The sequence below is a fragment of the Aythya ferina genome, assembly GCF_964211825.1.
Source record: "Aythya ferina genome assembly, chromosome: 5".
Taxonomy (NCBI): Eukaryota; Metazoa; Chordata; class Aves; order Anseriformes; family Anatidae; genus Aythya; species Aythya ferina.
Genome location: NC_140301.1, coordinates 22,272,332 through 22,294,852, shown reverse-complemented (window position 1 = coordinate 22,294,852; position 22,521 = coordinate 22,272,332).

The window sequence follows — 22,521 nt, the reverse complement described above, 5'->3', positions numbered from 1 at the left end:
CTGGACCCCATTTTACAAAAAGAACTACTTTTCTAAGGTTTCCAGCACAATTTTGCAGTCTTGGGAGCTTTCACTAAAAGAATATAGATCTGCTGTAAACCCAATATCCATCAAGAACTGTTTTCCAGCTATTTTGAGTTGTGCACTTTACTGGGTTTTAGATGGAGAAACTATAGATTACATATAAAAAATAAACAATTCTTAAAACAATAACAGAACTCCTCAGGTGCATGCAATGCACAGTTTTTGTAGTCTAGATTTTAAGATTTGTTTTTGTTTTAGTTTTCATTGTTACAAGAAAAGATAAAATCTGCAAAAACCTTTCCAAGATGTGGAGAACTAGCAGGACAAATTATAGGTAGTCAGAATCCTTTTCTCTTCAGCTCTAAATCCTGAAAATGGTATTTACTTCATATCTGGATTCACATGTCTGTAATTTCAGCTATAGACTGTAAACACTGAGTCAGGTTCAGCCTGTTGACTTAGTTATGGCCAAGTAGGTTGAAATGGAGAAGAGTTTAAATGTCTTCTGTGTTATTTCATTCTAAGAATTTTCCAGGGCTCTCAGAAGCACTTACACAATCAGTATTTCCAGCTCCACATTTTGTCACTTCTCAGATATGAACATCTCTCTCTTTATGTCCTCTGGTAGCATGTTACACTAATTAGCTGTGCAATGTTTAAATTTTACTATTTAATATTGAAGGGAAACTTCCTTTCCATCCTCATGCTGTCTTTGAAACGTCTCTCTTTTTTTTTTTTTTTAATGCATCATGCATTACTACTGATGCTGTCATAACAGTTGCATTTAGAAGTGAAAGAATTGGCTTTTTAAGAATATATATGTACATGTATAATACACAATTGTATATGCATACATTTACATATGTACATAATCATATACATGATTACTGTTAGCAGATCTCATTTGTACAGAACAAAATAATGCAGGATGATAGTGTTTTACCTTTCTAATTAAACTTTTAAGCTGATTATAAATTAAGTCAAATAGTGTATAACATGTAATGCTACAAGTAATGATTAACTAGACATCCACTGATAGTTCCCAATATTTATTATCTATTATAGTTTCTCAAATAAAATTGAAATTACTTAATCACCAATTGACATGGCCTGCAACTACACATTCTTACCACTTACACCTAAATGTTTACTCCCACATTCCCCTCTGCAGGACTCAGTTCAACGCCTTTTGAAATTAATTGGCACTTTTACAATGACATTTTGGCATTTCTCAAATCTGAACATTTCTCTTAGTATTTGACTAACAATGAGCAAATCATGCTTACTGATTGTAGCATCTAGTTTTGTACCAAAGTCTTAAATTAGATTCCAGTCCTGTAACTGAATCTACAGCAGCATATGTGTCTGCTCAGCACTCCAGTCATTTCAAGTAGGCTCTGGTTTGGTATGGGAACCTAGAGCACAACATTTGTTTTTGACAGTTTGATATTTGGGGCATAGACTATTTTTCTAAATGCTTCTATAGTGCTTGCTATAGAAATTGAACTTGGCTAATATCCTGAAACAAACAAACAAACAAACAAACAAAATTAATATTTTGTAATAGGAATGAAGGAATATGAATATTAAATGAATAATTGTAAATGGATGTCTTTCTCAGTTTAAATTTATATAGCTGTTTATGGCAAAGCTACTTTTTTTTTTTTTTTTGGTCTTTTAGTACAGTTCACATTAAAAAAGTATGCTAAAGAAGGTAGAATGAATGTTTTTTTAAAAAAATATGTTGAAAAATCTTTTTTTTTTTTCTTTTTTCTAGTTAAGTTTAAGTGCTAACTAGTATTTTCAATACTTACCATGAGATATAAAACAGTGTGTGCTTTCTATTTATATTGGTTACCAATCTCAATATTCAGAGGAAGAGCGTATAAAGTTAACAAGCAATTATTTGGCAAATTAGTACTCAACAACCCTGAGTAAATAGGAAGTTTGAAACCTATCTGTTATACAGCTACTTTAATTTGCATAGCACACTGGTGTGTTTGCTTTGCAAATACTTTGCAATGAATCATCATTTGTACTATACAGTCCAAAGAAAAGCAATCAAAATTCACAGCAAGACAATGAAATTAATTATAACTGTTGAATTCTGTGGTGGTAATTCCTCCTCATGCAGGAAGATTAATTGCATTGCACTTTCCTTGCACTCCACTAAATGATCTGATGAATGTATAATCATTTACAGATTTCTCAAATGCTGAAAATTGATTACCTTTGATTAGCTCTGATCGGCACAAAGAGCTCTGACAGAGTATCAGTGAAACATTACAACATTACAGACAAAGTAACAAATGATTTAATTACCAGTGTGCTTATTAATGTTAGATTCCCTGCAGTGATCCTGGCAAATCAGGGGCCTGTAATAGACCTGTGGGTTTCACTGAATTCCATTAGGGTTTAAATAATATTTCTCACTATTTCTCCAATCCTTCTTTTCATGGCTTCTTAATAACTCTAATTAATTCTAATTTGCACAAAAATCCATTGCATCTCCATAAACTTTTAATTAGATGTAGAGTAAGAGAAGTCACTGCTTTCAGAGACTGGGGAAAATGCAAGCTGCAGCTTCCAAATAAGTTTTTCATTAACAAAATGTATTTCTCTATAAAGCTATTTAATGAAAGTTTAGAACTAATTTTGAATTTGGCATGTGGTCCAGCTATACACTTTTAGCTGCAAACATAATAACAGTTGCTCAAACATGAAGTGAGTGAAAAAAACAGGATGGTAAAATGTTTAGCTAACTAAATGGTAAACATCATTTTAATACTTTTTAATATATTGCCAATATATACATTCACTCATTTTGTTAATTGTGGTACATAAAACACTCTGATTAAGCAGCTACACTGTATGCTGAAAGACTATTTGAAGATGAAATAGAGAGGGAACACTAGCCCAGTTACAGACCATGCTGAGTGTTGTTGGCACAAACAAATCAGGCTTTTCTACTTGTTCCTACATGAACGCTTAGATCAGTTCAGATTGGCAGCTTCTTTGGTTTTCCCTGGTTTTATGTCATTATATATGACATTAAATTATTATGAAGCAATGACAATGAAAACCCAGATGATCAGAGAAGTCAAACAGAGCTCAAATTAAACTCTGTTTCTGCAAGTGTTTCTTAGAGAAAAAAGTAAGTGTAGGTAATTAAAAGCTTATTTAGCACTGGAGTACTAATACATAGACAACTTATAATAATATTTTTGTATTTCAGTTGTGCAGTAAAGGAGTGACTGTAATACTGCAGGTGTTACTTTTTCATTCCTAATGCACAAGATGGAAAACTTAAAAAATAGAAATATTCAGCCCCCAATGTGGATGATTACATTTATTACATTCACTGCTGTCAGCAGCTGAAAAGCTATCCATCACACTGAAACAGCGATGAGAGTCAGAAGTCTCTTTTTGTGGAGAAATATTGAAGTCAGATTGTTGATGTCAAAAGTCAAACTCTAGTTCAGCTATCTGTTTTATGAATCTGACTGAGACACATTGTGCCTGTGTTCAAACTGATATCTAGCAGAGCTCATTTTAGCAAATGTGTGATTTAGAAGTCAGAAAAACATTCATACCAGCAAAATATTAAGAGGAAACTGATAGGGCACTCAACTGCTTTTATATTTAAATAGCACATCATTCAATAATAATATATCATTTATTTTTCACTGATGGTTAAAAACTTATGTATGATATAATGACAGTATTGTACTTACATACACTAGTGACAAAAATATTTTATAAATTCACAAAAACAATTCAAATATGACTATTTCTACCACGCCATCCTAGACTATTCTGTTGGCATCAGAATATTAATTTTTCAACTGATTTTGGATATGCACACACACATTCATATATGAGGAACGATACATTCAACTAGTTTCAAAAGGCAAGCAGAAGACTTACATGGAGGTATACTGACATAAGGATGAAGCAGTGCGTATACAATAGCTGAGTGAGAAAAATCCAGTGTAGACATGATGAGAAAAAAAAAAAAAAAAAAAAAAAAAAAAGTATGTTTTAAGCCCTTAAAGGCTGAGTACATGCTCACCATTGGAATTGTCTGTCTTTACCGACAGTAGTTACCATGCGCTGTACTTCGACAGCATAAATAGGATTCTTAGAAAAGCAGTACTGAATACAAATGTCTAACATAGTGTATTTTCAACTCTGTCTAATTCTTCAGGTCTGAGTTCCAAAAAGCTGAACTAAACCAGCTGCCTCCTTTCATTTCATTAGAATTTTTGAAACAGAATTTTACAAATAATTGTGATCAAAGCAAGTTCTGGTTAATAAATTGTACTCCAATTGTACTAAAATTAAATCTAGAAATGTACTCACAGCTTGGGGAGTACTACTTAATATGAGTATCTTCAGTGGTTTACATGGAGTATTTTAAAAGCATTTATTAAAGAAGGTGCTTTGTAGCAGAGAGAAAACGTATGCACTACACGTTATTGAACTTGCTACCGTCACTGCAGATTTTGTTCTGTTTAACAAAAACAAGCACAGTTTGTGAATTCAAGTCAGGGAGTTCCTTTTATTTTTGCTAATTTCACCATCCTTTCTCTTTTTAAGCACAGCCCTCAGGGTACATGATGTAATGGTCACCATTATAGTACAGAACAGGAAAAAAGGGTATCATGAAATGCAGAATTGAATGGTATTCTTAGAAAAGAAAAATGTATGCCAGATTTTTTCCAAGGGAGCTCTACTCAAAAACAAACAAATATGCAGATAGTGTACAAAGCTTCTTGAATCATCATTAGTGGTTAGAAAAAAAAAAAAAAAAAAAAATTGGCAGAAAGAAAGTGGACGGTTAAAAAAAAAAAAAAAAAAAAAAAGCCAAAATGGAAGGACTAATTCAATGATACCAGATGTAACACATGACTGTAGGGATTGAAGGGTCATGAGTTTGAGTCAAAACTCAACTTCGAGTTAATTGGCTGGCAGTGGGGCTGCACAAATTGCAGAGATAGAGTACTTGTTTCCTAGTGCAGGAGGTCAGCCTTCTTATGCATTTGCACTCTTTGCATGGCATCCAAGAACTAACACTTGTATTTGCTATAAAAGAGTTTGCTTGCTTGTCATCTTTTTAAGCAGAAGAAAAAGAACTGGCTGAGCACAAAGCAGAAAGACATGTTTCAAATGATTCAAAAGCTGTTCAGTCTTGAATTACATGTATTTGCTTCCTTGATTTTTTGTCTCTACAAACAATCCAGAAAACAAATGGCATACAGTAGTTTCAGGGAATGTTTTAGCCCAGTGTTATGAATTCATTGATATGAAAAACATATATAAAATATATAATCTTAATGTATTTTCTCTTTGAAAGGACCGATATAGTTCTTTCCACCTTACTCAAGTTGAAATGTTATTATGTTCAAAAGAGGAAAATAATTGTGGTTACTGACTTTGCTGGAAAAAGAGAGAATTGTTCCTTAAAACATTTAAACAGGCAAGTAGAAAGAATTTTTTTTAAAACAGCTTCTAGCTGTGTGCGTGGAAACTCTGGCTCTGTGCCCGAGACGTACAGCAAAAAACAACATATGGAACTCACCAGTTCCTAAAATCCCTTTCCACAAAATTCATGCCACTCCTCACCACAATAAAATGACTCACGGAGGGGTGTGTTTTATGCCTCCCAGGCAGAACTCCATAGTCCACAATTAGTCTATATATTGAAAGGCCAAAATACCTTATTGTTTTACTCGCTGTATAATTATCTGTTATGATGAACTGTGATTCTAAGGACTATTGTCCCCCAGCCTGGATCTGTGTGTGGAGCGGCTGTCTGGCGAAGACCCAGGAGTGGACCTTCCATTTAGACTCTATGCCTGAGTGATTTCTCCAGTCTCTCCCTGGCTGGCTGAAACAGGGACTGTTTCTGCATGATTTCTTGGGTTGATGAGAAGCAATTACGCCTTAAATGAAGTCATTCATGTCTGCCATTTTGTTTGCATATTTTTCAGCATTCACCTGTTATTAGACCTGTTTTTAAACTGTAAACTAGTTTCAAGTAGACTTTTGTGTCTAATGCGGTTTGGTAATCAGAAAAAAATATATATGTAATGTTTTCTTCACAAATCACTCAAGCAGGAAATCTAATAGAGTGATTTAAAAGTAAAATAGCATTTAAGAATGTCCCAGGCGTTTCATTTCTGAAGTGATAATGTATAAAGATAATCATTTTGAGATATTAACTAAGATTTTTAATGGGGATTTAAATAACCTCATCTGGAGGAAAAGACTGCCAAAACAGTTACTTCACACCATTTAAAGCCGGAATCCAGCAATACTGGTAGTGTAAGCAAATTACTATTTTAATATTTAAGAACGTATTTGCATGTGAGGGAAGCTATTGTGTGCCATTTTTCATGATTCCTTTTGAACTGTATAAACACTTTAAACAGCTAGAGTTTTGCAAAGCGTTTGTTTCTGATGGGTCTTAAATTATTACAAAAAATCCTTTACTGTGTATAGAATCTTCTAAGTATTTATCAAATAATTTTCTACTTTCATTTTCAGTGTCTGGTGGAGCTTTTCCACAAAGCAGTTTCCAAGGTGATATTAGGTACAATGCTGATAAAAGGTAGCCATGTTATGAAAACAAATACTGTAGAAGAAGCTTTGTTAATTTGTATTAAGCTGGATATATTTTATGCTAATTTACCAAATCTTTTGTTGATTTGTCAAGCTTCTGAATGCTTTTTTTTTTTTTTTTTAATGAAGATGAGTGAATTTTGATAGGTGCAATTTATGTCTGAGAATCTCCTCCCAAGAAACAAATTACTTTGTCAATTTTTTTCCCCACGGTAAATATAAAAGATGAAAAAAAAAAATAATAGACCTGACAAATCTGTGTATAATTGTAAAGCTTAAAACACAAACTAATTTTCAGATATTTCAGTGAATTGTATGTGAAGATCAATGATTAAACCTGTACTTTGAAAAAATACTCATTTCTTGACAAAAATCCCTATAGATAAATACAATGAAATTAAACAAACAATATACTTTGAGTTGCTTTTTTTTTTTTTTTTTTTTTTTTATGAAATAAAACACTGGAAACAAGTTGTGAGGAGTCTTGTACATAATTTTTCTGGGTAGAAGAGGGGTTTTTGTTTTTGTTGTGGGTTGTTTTTTAGAAGATACTTGTACTAAGGTGACCTCTACTGTTTAAAAAAAAGGCTTGCAAAAGCAGCCCTCCAAAATCATCCAACAATCCCAAATTGCCAAGACAGACATAGATACTGATGTGCTTAAAACTATTTGCTTAAATCACTGCTGTTTGGATTACTACAAATGATTTTAAGGTTTCTTTCTCATGCTTTGGAAAGTTCCCCTGCCATTTACTTCCTAGCCATTTGCGTGCAAATTCTGCCTGCACTGGGATCTCTGCCATTAAATTTTCTTCACACTGAAGGGTTTTCTCTGCTCCTGGCGGGGCAAAGTCATGACCCAGAAAAAAATTGATTCATGAATTCTCAGGGTGCAGCTAAAGAAGAGAGGAAATATGCCTTGGCTGAGCTCCTACTAGTGACAATTTAAAACCTGTAATTAGTTTGGATTCAAGCTGCAAAAGGAATCTGAATTTAAAATGCATTAATTCAAACTGATATATTAACTTTAACAAAGTAGATCCCTTATTATGTGGAATCATTATTGCAGTCTGTTTTGCTAACTGTTGAATTCTAGACTTTATTAACTTAAATTTTATTAGAAAGTGCAAGTAATTACTGGTGAATACTTTATATGATGGTTTTCCTGATGAAACATAACTTTTTATTGAGGTTAGTTAGCTTTAACACCTCCGTTATGGATTCTATTTTTACAAATTCCCATCATCCACATGCTGCACAATGGCTGAGGCCACTTACCCCCTGCTGCTATCAGGACCCCACATCCCCTTTAGCTAACTCCCTGACATTTCTATGAACTACACAGCTGAAATGTTATACAGTAATTAATGTTGATCCTAGCACACACACAGCCTCCAGTACAAATTAGGATAGAAAAGGTTATCATAATATTTTGCTAGTCTGTTTGGTAGACTTGAATTGCTCCCTGTGGGGGACAAACAAAAAAGGTATTTTTAAGATTTGCATGATGAAAGAGCATCCAGGTATTTTTATTCAAATAAATTAAAAACTATTATGAATACATTGCTTAGGAATAAATCTTCTTGCTTTTTGCACATTTGGATGCCTACCAGCTTTATGGTTTGTTAGGAGTAGTTTGTAGTGTTGTATATATTTTTGTAGATGAAGCAATATATCGTTACTGAAACCCTTAATGAAAGCTCTGTTATCTTGTGGAGTTCAAATCCAGGTACAACCAGCAGCTGGATCCTCTCGGATTGTCAGTGGTGTCTGAAAAACACCCAGAGACTAAATAATTTAGATTACACCATTCTGACCTGTATAATTGTTTAAATGAGTAATGCAGCCACTAACTGAAAGAGGTCAACCATCTGTAGAGGAAACATAGAATTTGGTTTCATTTCCAAACAAACTTTTAAAGCACAATACTGTGGGAGGTAGGAAAAAGTCTGATGACAGATCAATGGCTTATCTGCTACACCAAGGTTAAAACTTCTATCACTTGCAGAAAGCAGCATTAATAGAAAATGCCCCTGAGAGAGTACATTTAGGACAAATAAAGTTTGATCCATTCAATACACCATTAATTGTCTTTTTTTTTTTCCCCCCCGTGGTTTACCATGAATGTGCCTTAAACAGTTATGATTAGTATTGATGGATTCTCGTTGCTCATTACAGAAGACCATAATCTTATTTAATTTTTTTTGAAGAAATTAGATTCATCAGGGAATTGCTGAAATGTGAATGGCTTGTCAGTTTTTGTTTTCGTTTTCAGGGGAAAAAAATCACTGATAGGTTAGGAATTACAATCCCACAGCCATTCTGAAATTGCTGAGAAAACAGGTTCTTCATCCTGAAACAGGCATTTGTGTGCATGTGTCATGCATTTTTATTACTTACCCCACGTAAATACATAGAATTTTCCTTCCTTCTCATATATTAATATGTCAATTTTCATAAGTAATAAAGGATTTTTTATGAGTAAGGCTATTTTTAAACAGTTTGCAACCCAAGGTACAGTTCTCACCAGTTTGTGCACAGTAAAACCAATGTGAAACAAAACTACCAATGATTAATGTTCTTAGTAATTTTGATAACACATACAGCTACATCGAAGTTTTTCTTCTAATTTTCTCTTACTTTTTTTTTTTTAATTAGAGAATATATTTTATACACAGACTGAACCTTGCTTAACACTGTGCTTAACACTGCACAAGATTGCAACTTGACAAACATATATTATTGAATGATGCCATTCATCACATTCAGAAACAGAAGTGAAGGCCAATTCCATTTAACAGACAGTGTGAGGACTGTTGCTGAATGCACAAATGGTGCTCTGTAAATGTTGCCCCTCTCATTTATGAAGGCCCTCTTAAAAGAGAGCTGTTCTTTGAGGATAGGAAACAGGAATCTAAGATTTCATATTAACATCTAAAAGAAACATGCTTTCCCCTGAAAACATGCTTGAACTCATATAAACTCATAGAAATTAATATAAACTGATGAGTAGGGAAAAAAACTTTTACTTTCTCACCCAGTGGTGAAGTTCAACTTCATGCTTATACAGATACATTCCTTTTATTAGTTAACAGAATAAATTTGGGGATTATCCCAAAGGAATGTTCACCAGTCCCTCCCCCATCCCCCCTCCCATACTCTCCACCCTCCAGCCCCAGTTCTTTGTAGGATACTAGGATAACATTTGTGAAAATTTAACAGCAGAAAAGAGTCATGTTTGTGCCTGAGAAAATGTTCCAACTTTCAAAATTAAGACCTTTTGAAATTAGATTTGGACAATTTGAGCAGAAAATATTCATCACAGGGTTGAGAGTTAATGCTGCCTTCTGCTTACTGTCCTTCTGAACCCTTTCTTGCTCAGTGTCCTAGCCCAAAGAGGTAGGCAATTAAACCTGTCCCATGTGAGACTGCTCTGTCACCAGATGCAGGTTTTAGCATAGGTTTGGGAGAGCCTGGAATTTGTATTCTCTAGCTTGTAGGTAAGTATACCAACCATTATAATATAATACATGAGAAACATTTTGGCCTTCAAAAATATTGTGAGACAATGGTCTATACAGAAGGGACTGTCATTTAACAATCAGTCAAGAATAAGAGTTATGAGCTGTCAGTCTCAGTCTTTTATAGGCTTTAAAGAGAAGTCTTTTTAAGCTGAAGGTTTTAGAAAGTCTTGAGAAGTGTATCACAAGGAGATCTTATGAGGGACTGACTAGGAAATAAGTATATTGTAGAGACAGACACAAACTACTTATTTTTATAAAGGAATGGTGTCATGTTAATCTCAACAATTTAAACTCATAACTTTTATACCAAAATTGAATTGTCCAAGAATTTCAATATAGCATTGAGTCACTGATCCATAAATATTATTCCATCAATAACCCATGCCTGATGTTTGGTCATCAGAGGTGAAATTCCAATCACATGCCACCAATTCATTTGTACATCCTCTAGTATGGCTCAGGCCAGACACTAACATAGTATTATATTAAAAATATTTTATTATTTTTAATAGGGCTATTTTCCATAAAAAAGTTTTATTAAATTTTAAATGTTATGGGATTTCAGCAATAGTTTCTATAAGAATACTTAAAACAAATTGTTTTGATTGAGCTTTCTGTTTTATATCAATTAAAATTACATTATATAAGTAAGCATTACAACACAGTAATGGGTATATACACAACAAAATATACAATTAGATATGCATATGTATAAAACAAGTTATTCCATGTCTCATATATAGACTGGAATTTTTCAGAAATTTCATTTTGAAAACAAAACAAAACAAAATAAAACAAAACCTTTAATATATGAAATATTGATTTATTAGCACAAATATGGCATTAGTTTTACCACCATAAATATTCTCTAGTACAACAAGATTTAAAGTTATTTAAACAATCAGACTCTGATGTTTACACTGTCTTAAATTAGGCTCAGTTGAGATATTTGGATTTTAGGTAGTGCGATTGAAAGAAGAGTCTCTTCTGGGATAAAAATCTTTTATAGATTAGTGGAAACGGTCATCTGTTTAAAAGTCTGAGTGGGGGTTCATTAATTTGGGGACTTCGAAAAAATGGCTGCCACGTGATCTGGGCACATGATAGCTTAAACCACCCAAGAAAATGAGGTCTAGAAAATGGATATCCAACTAGCGTAGAAAGGCAGCATGATCTACAAAACTGGCCATGTTAGGGAAGCAAGGAGTGACAGATTATGATACTTAAGCATAGACCTTCACTGCCTGTTCCTCATTCTTTGATAAATAGTACTGTTTCAATAGAGTTGACAGTTAGATTCACTGAGGTAGAGAAAGAACTTTTTGTTTGTTTGTTTATCCTAGATTGTGTGATAATGAAGAATACAGTGATGATATTGTTACCCAATCTATTAGCTAGCAGCCACAAATCTGATACACTAAAATTCACTCATTCACTCTTAGGATATTAAGATGTTTTCTGATGTATGGATGGATAATTCTTCTGTAAGCTCCAAACAGAAAGCAGATGAAACAGACTATTTAATATATATATATATTTCCAGTAACAAAAGTATATGAGCAGATAAACAAAGTTTGTTCTTTTTCATGATATATTCATCTCTGCTAGCTAAAGGAGCAGTCTCTACCAGTTCTTGAATGTCTGCATTCCTAAACTAAGATTTATGACTATCATGAGCAACAACTGCAGCACTGGTGATGTTTGTCATCATCTGATTTATACATCACCAAAATCAGGATGTAGGAGTGTCATGTTACGGTACTGTACTGTCATATTTTAAAAGATGGATATTTTAAAAGATGGATATTTTAGCATATTTTAAATTATTTTATTAGATTTTCTTTCTCTTAATTGATGAGTCAACTTTCTACATCCTGCTTTAAAGGAAAACTTCAGGCTATTGATGTAATATGATGAATTCAGTTTCGCATACAAACTAGTAGAACTGTATTAGTTAATTTTATTCTTGTATTCATATCCATTAGAGACCATTATATGAAGAAATGAGAAGTGCAAATTCATAATTCAGGGTAGTACAAGCTACAAGCATACTACCTGCTTCTTAGCTAGGGCATTTGCCACATATTTTGTATTTTGAAAAGATAACTTTCTTTTTAAACAAGTTACAGAGAAATGCAAATTAACATATACTCATATAGTTGTGGTGACACTTTTTCCATTTTGTCACAGTCTTTGCAATATTTTGTATCTTTCTTCAAGCATAATTTTGGAGACATTTAAATACGAGAGACTCTAAACTGTCATTTAAAAAGTGTTGGTGAAAAGTTGGAAGGCATTAGATACTCAGGGAAGAGGAGACAAATGAAAGGAACCAAAGTTTTCTAGTTTCACACCAAATATATTTTACAATTTGTATTGAATGTAATAAAAATGCTGAATTAGACAGTGTGTACTAAGGGTATGAATTTCCTGAAAATGAATATTATACACTCTGCTGCATAGGTCATGTTGATAAGACACCTTTTGCTTTTGCATTATTTTATGCTGTGAGGCTAATTATGAGTAATGATCCAGAGATTCTATAATTTCTTTAAAATCAATGCAAGATAAAAATAGAAGTAATACTCAACTTCTAGTGGCAAGAAAGCTCTTATAATTACAGTATACAGTAGTATTTATTACAGACAACATGCTTTCTCCTTTAAAGCATTTTAAGAACTGTATAAGCCACTTTTAAGTTACCAAACCTGGGACCTCTTGTACAAAACTGTGCTATCACATCAGCATGTAAGTGCACTCTGCATAAAAAAGGATGGGGATTGATTTAGGCCGCACTACGGAGCCAACCCCAGACTGAGAGTAGCTTTATTCTCTGCTTGTTTTCTCAGCTTTTTATTCATTTGCAATGAGGGAGTGTGGTGCTTTTTTGAAAATGACTCTCTTGATGAGGCCTCTGATTGTAAAGTACTTTCAAACTGGGAACTTCACCACCTTTGTTGCTGAGTGGATAACTTTTCCATTAAAAAATGTGAACCTGCTTTCCACCAAAACCTTTCCTCCTCCTCATTATTGTTCATGTGCATCAGAAGAGACTTTTCCTGCCAGACTGCTCACAGGAAGCTAGCAGAAAAGTATCCAAGTTCTTGTGCAATTGCATGGTAGCAAACTGTGTTTTCATTGCCAGATAGTACTAATAGCAGTTTTCTAAATGCAACTTGAGGCTTTATCTAATCCACTCTAACTCTGCAGATCTCCTATAAGCTTCCTATCCCCAATTTCCTCTTCTTACAATACACGTATATGAAACACATACACATGAAACCATGCAATGAATTTTATTAACAAAAGTGACTGGCTTGATGACAGACTTTCAGGGAGAATTTGTCCCTGGAAATGCTTTCACTCCTCAGCTTCCCCCTTTTCCTCTCCACCCAAAAGAAAATGCAATACATTTTATCAATGCAGACTACAAGTAACTACCTGTTATACTTCTAATCTTCTGATCCTACTGACCAGAGTGATCCCACAATATTTTAGTCTTTTGCTTTCTCTCAGAAGTAGAGCTATTTCCTCCCTTATGAAAATGGGATTTATTTTTTTTTCTCATCGTGATTTGGAATTTACCTCTCCTATACACTGTTCTTCCTACTACACTGTGGCTGTAGCTGTCAGATCTTCAAATCGATGGTAATTTACTAGTGGGAAAAAGAAAAAAAAAAAAAAAAAAAAGATACTTAACATTTTAGCAAAAGTTTGGGCAATATTTAGCACTTGAGTGTTAAAGGAAGTGAGAATTCAAATTGTCAGCACTTAGCACTTTCATTCATATTCACTAATCTCAGGAAATTATGTCCTGAGAAACCAGTACATAAAATTGAAACAGGCAGTTTAAAAAAGATTCTGCATGGCATCGTATTTTTCAGTATGCAAAGTAAAGAGTGATTATTTTTCTTTTCCTTATTAGATTGGTTAATATATCTCTTAATAACTGATGGCTGCTTTGTTTGCAACATCCCAGGACAGAATCTCTCACAGTTTATTATTGGGAGACACAACCAAACTCTGTCAAATTTGGATGTGAGATTATATCATATATTATAAATTACAGCAACAGATGTTCTTTTAAAAAGTTGTGGTTTCTTTAAATGATCTAGTCCATGCAACTCTTTGAGTGATTGTGGTGAGAGACAAAATTGGTGACAGGCTGATTTAATGGTGCGCTTTTTAACCAGCAGTTTGAAGAGATTAGGAGATTGTCAAAAGATATCAACATAAGTAAAGAGATTAATTTCAAAAGTTGTTTTAAATTAAGAACAAATGGGTAGGTTTCTTTGAAAAGTTTTATAGATGGCTGCAACTGAATGAAAAAACAGCCATCAAGAAAACGTTTTGTTTAGTATGATTTTACTATTTTTTTCTCAAACAGATAATTTCTGGATGCCCAATAGTCTGCTAATTTGTCTCAGAAAAGGATAACATGAACATTTCTTGGTGAACAAATCAATCAGTCAAGTTTCTTGAATATTTCTTCATTTCTGAGATATGTTTAAGACCTAATAACAATAAAAAATGTCTATCAAGTCAATAGGCAGGAATATGTTTGGTTTGACAGATAAATATTTTAAATAAAATGTGTAATTATCACTTCAGAAATAGAAAAAAGATCAAAAACTATGGTTAAATTATTTTTAAGAATATATAGCAAAGAGAGTTAATGTGCAGGAAATGTTAATTAAAATATGTTGATAATTATAAAAGAAAATAAATTCTTGCCATAGAAAATGCCAGCATGGAAGATAGGATATAGATAGGATGATAACGTCATTTTTAATTTAACAGAGTAAAGTTTCAAATGTTATAAATGGGCCATGCCTTGATAATACTATTGGAATTGTTAACCTGAAGGCCCAGTGTCATTTGCTGCAAGGAGAAGCTTTACCCAAGCATAAAAAGAGGACTGGAAACTGCCTGAGTATTTTACTCCTGGGTGATTCCATCTACTGGCTTAAGTCACACACTTCATTCTCTCAGGTGGTATTCCCAGAACTAAGGTTGTTCAACACTTTTCATTATAAGAACTATTTTTTTCAGCATTTTCTAGCTTTGCCAAAATGTAATGACCCTACCTGTATTATACCCAAAAGTCCACCTGAAATGTGACATTCCAGTGTTTTACTTCAAGCTAATTTTATTTAATTATTTTTGTTTGCATACATGCATGTGTATACTTCAAAAATTTAATGTAAAGTAGAACAGCTGCTTCTAAAATCAGTACAAGGCAGAAAAGCAAACACAAAAGCCATCCTGTTCTGTCCATGTTAAAAACATCACTGTAGTTCATTTGTTCAGATGCTCTAGTGCAGAGCAACTCATGGATCTGTCAAGATTAATAAGTAACTAGCATTTGCTATACACATTGAAATTTGCCTAAGATTAATATAGTTCTAAGACTGAAAAAAAATCTGAGTTTACATATAGTAAGAAGTCTTGTCTATGCACAGTCCGTCTCCCATAAGATACCTTACAACATTCCTGAATAGAATGTTCAGAAAGAAAGCCTGGTAAGAAGAGGAAAGTAGCAAAAAATTGAACAGCACATTTACAGAGGGAAAAGATGAAGACACTGGATAAATGAAAAAGGGCTGAAGGGAGAAGTTGGATTTACAGGGGAATAGGAAGAAGCAAGGAGAAAGACAGGAATAATACACCAAGGCAGAGCAGTCTGATCATTAGGCTCTAGAACCTGGATTGAAAGCAGTAGTCCAGTGAGTCTAGTTCTTCTGCAGTTAAAAATGAGGTAAGAAATTATTTAGTTCATGTGTCAAACCCTAGTTCACATAAAGTGTAGTTAGTGAGCTGACTTCTCACACCAGAAAGTCGACATGTATAGTTCTAGAAGTCTACTTCTAGAACTGAAGTTCAAATTTTATTTATTTATTTGTTTATTGGAAAGTGTTGTAAACATGATTTTGTTTTTCTCAGTTAAAGAAACAAAACTAAAGGTACTGTATTTCCTAAAATATGCCAATTGATACTTTTGTATATATGCATTGTAATGCATATATGTCTGCATTGTAATGCAATGTAATGCATTGTAATGTAATGTAAATCAATGGATGATCCTATTCTCTTTGTTCCAGAGTGGCCACATTTTTTTGAGTTAAACTAATAATTTCTCTGTTCCCCAGGTTCTCACCCACAGGCAGGATACCACCACCTATCTTCGAAGACCTTCACAAAGATAAATTCAATACCTCTTTACAGCCTTCAGATGCTTTAGTAAGCATACCAAAATACTGAAGAAGAAATCTGTAATACTGCAGTGAACACTAAAAAAAAAAGAGAGATCACACATTGAACTAGTCACACATGAATAACTAATCATTCATTAAAAGAGGTAAAGATTGTACAAAAAAGAAACAGTAAAGAAACACTACCATGACATATGAGTAAAGGGTTTGAATTAACATTGCTCAAATTCTATTAGATTAGGCATTACAACAGTTCAATTTCATATGTATATTCTCTTTTATAACTGCCAGGGTGTTATTCTATATCTCTGTCTCTGTATGGAGAGCATATATGACCCACTAAGCTGGAGTAGATGTGTTCAAATCTTTTTACTTATGTTCATAACATATTCCCTTGAGTAAGGCTCGGACTGTCTGATTTCGCTTGTTTAAAGATACATATAAATATTCCAGAAAGCACAAAAATTAATCTGGCTTCCCATTTCCAGCTTTTAGTATCCATCAGATCACACTTCATTCTCTGAACCTATTTTAGAAGGGTGAAATGAAGTAATGTGTAAATGAAAATAAAGCACCAAAAGGTAAAGTACTAATGCTAAATAATGAACAGTCATATGGGAATTGTAAAATATTCCCTGCATATTACATAGGAAGTGATGCAAAATGTGGTGTTCTGGTCCATGTTCTTACATGCATGTAGTGTACATAACAGCAAGGAAAAGGGTAGAGTGAGCAGTAGGCTTATATATCTATATATTTATCTATATGCCTGTGCCCTATGCTTAAACACAAAAGACAGTAAGAGGAAAGTGTGATCAAGTATGTTTGAAAAGATACAGCTGGAAGCAGAGTAGTACTCTTTCTAATAATATATCCATATTCCTACAATTATTTTCTATCAGCCTACCCCTACTACCATGCAACACTAACAGTGGCTCTTACTTCTCCATTCTTACTTCTCCATTCTTACTTCTGCTCTTACTTCTACCATTCTTTATATTATGCTTATGCAACCCCCTTTGCATCCTGCCTTGATTCACCACAAAAGGGAATGTAAACAATTGCAGTGTGAAAGCAAGCATCATCTTTGATTTCACTAATATATCTAATTATTTAGATGTCAATATACCTTAGTCATGTTCAGATAACAGTAGACTGGAATAATGATTAGGACTCTCAGATGGTGGGACACACAGTCTCCTGTCCATCATACCTCACTAAGTGCTCTTGTATGGCTGTCACCTATTCAGTGCTGTTAGCTACATCAAAGCAGAGGTTGCACAACCTCCAGAATTGAAAGCCAACATAGGGTCTCGCAACCTGCATTGTGCCATTACCCCACCACAACTGGAAATACTACAGCTGACCACTGACTGGTCTTCCTATTCCCATACCACCTGACTCCCCACACTGTATTTTCCAGCACTCACCATCAAAGTACTGCAAAATCCATCGTCCAAGTGCTTATATATATATATATATATATATAATATACACACACATATATATACTCCCACATTATTCACAAAGGAGTAGCAGAGCTGTAGGCAGGCAAAACTGAGACAGCCAAGACAGAATGACTGAGCAGAAGGCTGTGATGCAGTGTAAGAGTCCCGAATAGACAGTCTTCATGAAAGCAGAGATCAGATATAGGCATGGGCTGGGTAAATCCTTGGCCAGACCCAGACTGTGATCAGAGCATTCCTGTACTTGGCAGAAATCTGTCCAGTATATCTTAACAGGACTGAATACTTCAGCCTGTGCCTGGCAATAAGATTTAGAAATAGCTTCCTTGTTAACTTTGATTAAATAACTTTAAAAATTCAAGTACTGTAGGTAGTCCTTAAACATCCATCAGTGCTGTTATAAAATCCAGATACTTGAAACACTGTCAGCAGTGACTCTGAAGACTGTTTGAGCTATAATGCAGTCATACTGGTCTATTGAATATTTAGGATGGAAATTTACTGTACCATGTCCACTACTTGATGTTGCATAGTGCAATGGACATAAAACTAATACGATAATTTTTTCCAGAATATCTGGTATACAATAACCCTTTGGGGTGTAGAGTCACAAGGGGGTCAGTTGTGTACATGTATATAAAACCTAACACTTTAGACCTAACAGACAAGTAGAACCTGTAAATCACAGAATCTACATTTAAATTTAAAACTGCTTACTCAGATATTCAACTATAAGATCTCTGTCAGCTGGTATTTTGTAGGATCATTGCATCTCTGTGAACATGGTAGGCCATTTCAGTTTTACATTTGACATATATGCAGTCAGTGAGAACCTTAGCAAGAGGTCCTCACCATTTTTTTCAATGAATCTTTGTCTTCTTAATGTTACAGCACTGCTTAAAACATACCATGACTTTTTTTTTTTCCAATGGTATAAGACAGAAACAGAACCAAATGGATTTTATTAAGAAATGCAGTGATCCTTAATATTCTCACATTTCAGGCATTTTTTCCCAACCTTTTCCATTCTTCTGAGAATTGGGGGACTTCTGCAGGTTTTTAAATTTTCTATTCTGCTCAGAATAAGTGCAAGAGAGAAAACAAAGAAACCTCATGTTTTGCATTTGTCTGAGGATGCTTTTCACAGGATTTTGAGTACTGTCAGATTATACTAAATCCTTATGTAAATAAAAAAAAATATGATGTGGTTTACCTCCTGAGCAATCAGTAAGAGTCATCGGTTCAATTCTGAAATCTTGGTAACCACTTTTCAACAATTCAAGTGACCTTTATTGCCCTTGCTACACCTCTGCTGTGAATATTATCCAATAATCAACACACAAAGCAACATGACATACATGACAGTCATTGGGGATCAGCTTCTCTAATCAGTCCCACTTGTGAAATAAATGCTTGTGGGAAAACCAAAGATTTCAAGTCCAAGAGGACAAGAGAAAAAAATCTGATCGGAGTCAGCATCCAAAATAAGGATTGTATCTTGAACATCTACCTAAACTAGTTTAAGCAGTCAGTTTCAGGTAATCTGTAATAGCAGTATGGTAAGTCTACAGTAAAGTAGGATGCTATAGTATGTATTCTGTTCAGAAACAGTAACTCTGCTTCAGTTGGGTTTTAAATGTCTTCCCAGCCCTGACATAATCCTAGCTGCAGGCTTTGTTGAACCAACTGGTGTTTATTTTGAAACTGACATCTTAATTCCAGTAATCTGATTGCTCGCTGTAGGTCATTATCTCCCCAGCAATGTACTGACCACTATACAAAGAGGTGGAAAGGGTAAAGAACCTTTTAACTGATACTTGAAAGTCATGCAGTTTTGTTTGAATTACTGTGAAAGTTGTATTCATGTTTCTGTTTTCCACCCCACTCATCAGTTGTTTGTAACTATGCTAGAAAAGATTCTCTCCTGGCTGGAGCCCAGCAGATTGGTGCTCAGCTTGAGAGGAACAGTATTATTTAACTTTGAAAATATTTATTGATTCATGTTTTAATTAGCAGTAAAAAGCATTTTGTTTATTTTCAGAACATTTTCCTCCTCACATTTAAGGGCAGATTCTACTCGTTTTGTGTTTCACTTGCATAAAGGTGACATTTTCATAGATGCTTGCTTGGCACAAGGCAGAATCATGTACTTGGTATCCTGCCCTTGCTTTTTGGAAGATCCAGAATTGGCAGCTATAGTTATGCGTAGGGGGTTTTTGCTCTCTCTGTAATTTGCTACCCAGATCAAATATGGAAATTTTTAACCCATATTTTGTGGCTTTATTACATTTTTGCATTTGTAGGTGTTTTTCCTGTAATATGCTTTGTTCTGACATTTAAACACAGAACAGACATGTTTTAAATGCTTGGGCTTAAAATAACATTCATCATGTTTCTAAGTTTGTACAGCACATTCCAATGAATAGTTAACATTGTGGGTTCCAAAATAATCTCTGCAAAGCACCATTTGAGGGAGAAGCCAGGAAAAAATTGTGGCAAGTAAATCCAGGTTTAAATGATATTACATTCTGATCTAAAATCATGCATCTTGTCTATCTCAGAAGCATTCTTATTAGGAACCTTTAACAATGTAACTAATGTTGCTGGTACTTGCAATGAATGTCAGGTACTTGTAGGAAGTATTAATTGTTATCATTGCAGCCTTGAATGTTGAAGCAATGCTATTTTATAACACATATGCTTCTAACACTTCTTCTAAAACCGTAGAACTGGCCAACGTATTCATGAGGAAGGCTTTACTTAACTGCTTTCAACAACAATAGAAAATCAATATTCTAATCTGCAATTGATTTAGAACAATATAATGACATTTTCAAAGTCATGAAATTTCATTATTCATGATGTGGTTATTTCCAGAAATGTTAAAAATATATCCTTTCATACTTGTGAGTTTTTAAAAATCATAATGAATTCTATGGACAATGGAAGCTAGGAAGTTTTTGCACATTACAATCATTCTCATCAGATAAATATTTTAATCATGCTTTATGTATTGGGAAACTGATGCTGACAAGCAAAGGCATGTGCTCTGCATATCACAAGTCTGAGCACTTCCAAACAAGCTCTGATGTTTTGTGTTGTGTTGCTATAAAAAGGAATACAGAGGACAACATAAGCCTTGCTTCGACAACTGTTTACAGATTGGATGTTAGGAGATTTGCACACCACACACAGGGTGTCTGCAGAGAAATTCCAGCAACCTTGACTGTAGGTTTAAGAAATTTGTGTATTTTTTTACCTCTGTAGCAGCGATGCCAGGAGGTCTGGGATGTCCTCTGCCATCAGTGCAACTTACTACAAGAGAATCCATAGCAAAATCCAGGGGACTTATTTCAGAGCTCCTGTACTCATAATTGTCCATTAATACCTTTAAATTCATGCAATTCATCACAGATTTTAGTGCTTTTGTGAAAAAAATTGGGAGTTTGTGATTTATTTTGTGAATGTATTAGTCTCACTTTGACCCACTGGGTGAGAATCACTATAAAACAAATCAGCCCATTCAAAATTCTTTAAATTTAATTTATATCTCTTTTTCATAGACAGATTTTACAGTATAAAGCTAAAAAAAAATTTTGTTGGTTTCCTCACTAAGAGGAAAATAACTTCACTTAAGACTTTTACTTGCTTATCTCACCACTTTACCCTCAGATGTTTTTAACATTCTGCCATTACCTTTGTCTAGCAGAGAGGTTCCAAAGCTGCCATTCAAAGTGTTTTTCTCCCCGCAGATGGGATCAGATATATTATCCATAGCATTACCAATCTTTGTCAGCCAATCTGTCAGCTATGAAGTCATATATTACAGCATCCAATTTTTTTTTTTCTGTTCATACTATTTCACTATTATTTTAAAATATTTGTTTCAATGAATATAAATACAAATCCTAATTTAGGATTAAAAATCCTTATTTCTTACAGTGAAATTCCTCTTATTCTACCATAATTCTCTAATGGTGATGGTGGAGTGGCATAACCATGGAGATTAGAGCAAGTCTTACTAGAAACAAATACCACAATTTGCAAGAGTGTTTCCTCTAAGCAAAGGATTTAGATGAGAGAAAGGGTTGTTTCGTGTCTTTGAAAGTGTTTCAGTTATGCTGTTTATATATATCCATATAACAAACACAGGCTAATAAACTAAAAAAGGGAAAATTGTAGAATGGAAGAGACCTCAAAGATCATTTAGTTCCAACCTCCCTGCCATGGGCAGGGACATCTCCCACCAGACTAGGTTGCTCAAGGACATCTCCCACCAGACTAGGTTGCTCAAAGCCCTGTCCAATCTGGTCTTAAACATGTCCAGGCATGGGCCATCCACAATTTCTCTGGGCAACCTGTTTCAGTGCCTCACCAACCTCATAGTAAAGAATTTCTTCCATATATATAATCTAAATCTTTAAAGCCATTACTCTTTGTCTTACTACTAGGAGTTACGTATTACATATTACATAATATTACATATTACATTATTTGCCCTGACAAATAATCTTCAAATAATCTCTCCTGCTTTCTTGTAGGCCCCCTTTAGCTACTGGAAAGGTCTCCCCAGAGCCTTCTCTTCTCCAGGATGAACAACCCCAGTTTCCTCAGCCTGTCTTCACAGGAGAGGTACTCCAGCCCCTCTGATCTCCTGCTCTCCTCTGGACTT